Consider the following 4,892-nt stretch of genomic DNA (forward strand, 5'->3'; position numbering starts at 1 on the left):
CATAGAATACCACTAAAAATTTATAATATGTGAACAGGAAACTAAAAGCTGGTGACTACTGGAATTATTGTTGGTTTATTTCTTTAATTTCAACCTCATCCTTTCTCCAGACAGGGGAAGAAGGAGGGGAGAGAGAGATGAGTTGGTTGACAAAAAAGAGACAAGTACAGTAATGGGGGAAATAAGTGAAGGAAAAAAAGACTGAACCTATTCTAGTAAGGACCATGTTAGTTACTGGAATGGGGCAGGGATCTGAGCTCCCTGGTACTAAGGTCCAGAGGGAAACTTGATAACCTGACATAACTGTCATTGAGAAAAAGAAAACTGTGTAAGGTCCTCTGTGAAAGCATACTAAGTTTTAGAAATCTATTAAAATTTAATTACGTTCCATTCTTTTTGGCCAATTGACTCTGTCACCTTAATGACACTTTATTATGGTCTGAATTGTGCTCCACCAAAATTTATACATTAAAACTCTTACCTGCAATGTGACTGTATCTGGGGATAGGTCCCTAAAGAGGAAAATAAAGTTAAATGAGGTTATAAGGGTGATCTGATAAAACTGTGGCTTTATAAGAAGAGGAAGATTCTCATAAACACACACACACACACATACACACACAGAGAAGGCACCACAACCAAACCATGCTGGCAACATGATCTTGGATTTTTCAGCCTCCTTCTGAACTGTAAGAAAATAAGTTTCTGTTATTTAAGCTACAAAGTCTGGAGTGTTTTGTTATGGCATCCACAACAACCTAGTGCACACTTTGACTCATCCAGTCACCCTTAAGACATGAGAACACAATGTACATCACATGTTGGGAAAACTGAAACTGTTCCTAACTCTGTATTTCCTTCCATGCTTCTCAATACAGAAAACAGCAGGGTTTAATTAAGTATTTTTAAGCGTCCTATAAACTGCAAAATAAAAAATAGATAAGGCTCTTGATATCATGCAATAAAGTCATAAGTTTTCTTTAACAAATTATTTCTATCTATTTTAACAAGGTAGCTTTATTTTAAGTACAGGGGATTGATAAATAATGGTTTGACTACATAAATAGGAACTTTTGCATTAGCAAATTTTGAAAAATATATGTGGTATATTAAGTAACAAACTAAAATGACATCAAAACTATAAAGATAATGTGGAAATGAAAATAATTGTAATAAATGGTTGAAATATGAATCACTTTTTCCCTACGTTATTTTCTGAAAGTTCAAGATGTTTTATCATTTTCAAATAAATTCAAAAGCACCTATGGATATCTTCTGTGGAGAACTGCCTTTTGCTGTCATATTAACTATATTTTTTATTAGTTATTGAAGATCCAATTGTGATTAAGGTTTCATTTGACTGGTAGTCCTGTCATTTCAAATATACAGAGTCAAAAATGACTAAATCAAACCAACCAAATGTTTAAATTTTAATGAAATCTGAAAACTCTAATTTAGTCATATACCTTCAAAAGACTGTTGTTCAAGATGAATAATTGTAGTAATTAGATACATTAATTTTGCTATAAATATCAAAATTACGTAGTACTTCAAGATGAAAATGAGATGGCATTTTTAGAAAAAGAAATGCATTAGACACACCAAAGCTGGTTCTGAATGATGAAAGTGTGGGTGGATAACAAAAGCCTCGTGCCATCTATCTTTTACTAATCAATAGATACCTGCTAATCACATATAGGATGGTGATTTAAGGCATGGGCTTGGCAGCCAAATTACCTGGGTTTGAATCTCTACTCCATTCCCTGCTGGTGTTCTAATCTTATGTGTTAGTCAAGATGATTTAGGTTTGCTGTGAAAACTTTAAAACATCCAGGTTTATTCTTATGCGTAAGAGGAAGCTGTGCTCCATAGTCATGCAGGGAACCAGGGTGATGGAGACTCTAGCATCTGCTAGGTGTAGGGTCACTTCAGCTCTTTTGAGCACCAGGAAGTCTCATAGCAGTGAGTAAATGCTCCCCCATACACAGAAGTGACACATATCAATTCTACTCACAGCTTATTGACTGTTACTGGTCACAAGCCCATCTAACTGTGAGAAGACAGGGAAAGGGATCCTTCCCCATGCCTAGAAAGAAGAGACCCAAGGAAGGATGAGTACTTCTAGGACATTCCAGGGACATTACATAACCTCTTTGTGACTCCTTTGTTTTTCATTTGTGGAATAAAGATACTAATAGTGTCTATCTTACAAAGTTATGGTGAGGATCGTGTTATTATATACTTAGTACTTTGAACTGTGCTGAGAAGTGGGGACAAAAATAGGAATTAAGACAGCTCCCTCTCCCCTGGAAGTTCACACATTAGTAGAGAACATAAACATACATGTAATAATTCAGCAGGAAATCTGATTAATATCGCTTAGGAAAATTATTTTCATTCTGATTGCTCAGTAATGAAGGCAGAGCAATATGGGAATGTGGAAGGCAGCCTGTGGAGCTGGTTAATTCCTGGTAGCTCTTGACCCTGCTACTTACTGGCTGTGATGTAGACAAGTGACTTAACCTCTCTACACCTCAGTATCATTCTCTGTAAGACTGAACTTAAAAACATCCACCTGCAGATAGTTATTAGGATTAAATGGGAAGCAGATCACATAATATGCAATATGTAGTTCAATTAAGAGGAGCTACTATTTTGGAAACATTCTTAAATATTCTAAACAAAAATTGTTTTTATTTCTGCTGCTCTGTTTACTTCACAGTAATAAACATGCACAAAGCACCTGTGTGCTTTCTCGTATTTACTGAGGAGTAGGAGTTTAGCTGATCTCCCCAAGGTCACAGCAGTTTAAAGTAGAAAACAAAAAATAAAAAAAAATTCTTCACAATTATTTTGCAAGTCCTCAGAGCATATCTCATGTTTCTCCAAACACAAGCCCCCTTTTCTTCTTCTTCCATATTCCTGCATTGAGCCCTACAGAGGATGGGTCATCTCCCAGCAGCCCTGCATGTTGCTACTGCTGCCGTGCACAAGGACATGAAGATAGTCCAGAGAGGGAAAGACAGGATGCTCAGGGTAAATCAGCTAAAAGGGGGCATCCTTTGATGGACATTTTTAAAAAGATGAAATATCAAAAAAGTCTTTCATAAAATTTTTCTTCTCTTTTTTTTAGTTAGCATATCTTAATTGTACCATACAATGGATTTCACTGTGACCATTTCATACATGCATATAATGTGTTTCATGCTGGGTATAACAATAACCCCTGTAAACTCAGCACTCAGGCGGACTTTGAGTTCAAGGCCAGCCTGGGTTGCATAGTGAGATCCCTTCTTAAAAAAAATAAAAGCCAGAACACACTTTGATCATATTCACCACCACTCCCTTCCTTTTCCTAATAGTTTCACTTTTACTTTCAAGGTTTTTTTTTTTTTCCTAGATTCTACACATGAGATAAAACATGCTATATTTGTCTTTCTTTCTAAGCCTGGCTGAGGGCTGGAGGTGTGGCTCAGGCTGTAGAGCACCTGCCTAGCAAACACAAAGCCCTGAGTTCTAAGCCAGTACCACCAAAAAAATTTCACGTAACAAGATGATAGATGATAGCCAGTTCCATCCATTTTCCTGCAAATGACATGATTTCATTTTTCTTTATAGCTGTATAATACTCCAATGTGTATATATACCACACTTTTTAAATCTATTCATTAGTCACTGGACACCTAAACTGATTCTATAACTTGGCCACTGGCAATTGTGCTGCTCTAAATATGAGTGTTCAGGTCTCACTATTGTATGCTGACTTAAATTTCTCGTATATGCTCAGCAGTGGTATCACTGGGTCATATGGTAGTTCTATTTTTTTGCCTACAAAGGTACCTCCACACTGATTTCCATAGTGGCTTCACTAATTTACAATAAACTGTGTAAGAGTCATTATATTCCCTTCCCACCAGTCCTCACCAGCATTTGTTGTATTCTGTTTTCTAAATGATATCCATCCTGACTGAGGTGAGATGGACTCTTAATTTGTACACAATGAGTTTGAAAGCCCTTTATCACACTTCTGTGAATACAACTCTTTGATCAAGAATCTTCCCTGTCATCATCTCTTTTTTGTGTGTAGTTGGACAGATAACAACAGCATCAGGGTGAGTAGTCACTGTTAACCAAAAGTTAATTTCCAAATCTACCAGACACCAGATCCCACTTCAGATTACCAACAATGAAGGCCAGAAAATTCAAACATATGAATTTAAGTTTAAAGAGGGAAAATACTCAGTAAGATTAGAGAATTCTCTATTTAGAAAGGGTATCAGAGAAGTTTTCTTTGAGACATTTATGCAGAGACTAAATGGGGCTAGAGCAAGGCCAGATTTATGCCTAAAACCTAACACACATACATTCATATTTCATGTGTTCACATAAAATATGAATACCTGCTCATAATATATTTGTGAAGACATGTGCTTAAGAACTGTGACAGTGTGATGCTCCTGCGGAATGTTGATCCACATGGATTGGCCTACTCGGGCTGTTTGGTTTGCTTGGGAAGTAGGGAAGTAGTTAGAGCCTATGTTAGTATACAGAATCTAAATTATGTATCCAAATAGATGCTACTTTGTTCTTCCTCATTCCTGAGAGAAGAGGGACTCATAGCAACTGAAACCACTGGTTTCGAGTGAAACCAAACACAGAACACAGCAGTTGGATGGAAAAATCTCTAGCTGTCTTCATTTCCTTCAGCCTTCTGGAGTCAGATTCATTTCTGGCTCTTGAGGAGGTATAAAGAGTGAAGATGGATTGCGGCCATCTGGGGAGGTGCCATTGGATCATGATGACAGTGCTGGACCGGGAGTTAGGAAACATGAGTCCAACTCCAGCTCTAGATCTGACTTCCTGGATTGCCTTGAGTTGATTACCTAGCGTCT

This window comes from Castor canadensis, chromosome 1 (genome assembly GCF_047511655.1).
Source record: "Castor canadensis chromosome 1, mCasCan1.hap1v2, whole genome shotgun sequence".
Taxonomy (NCBI): Eukaryota; Metazoa; Chordata; class Mammalia; order Rodentia; family Castoridae; genus Castor; species Castor canadensis.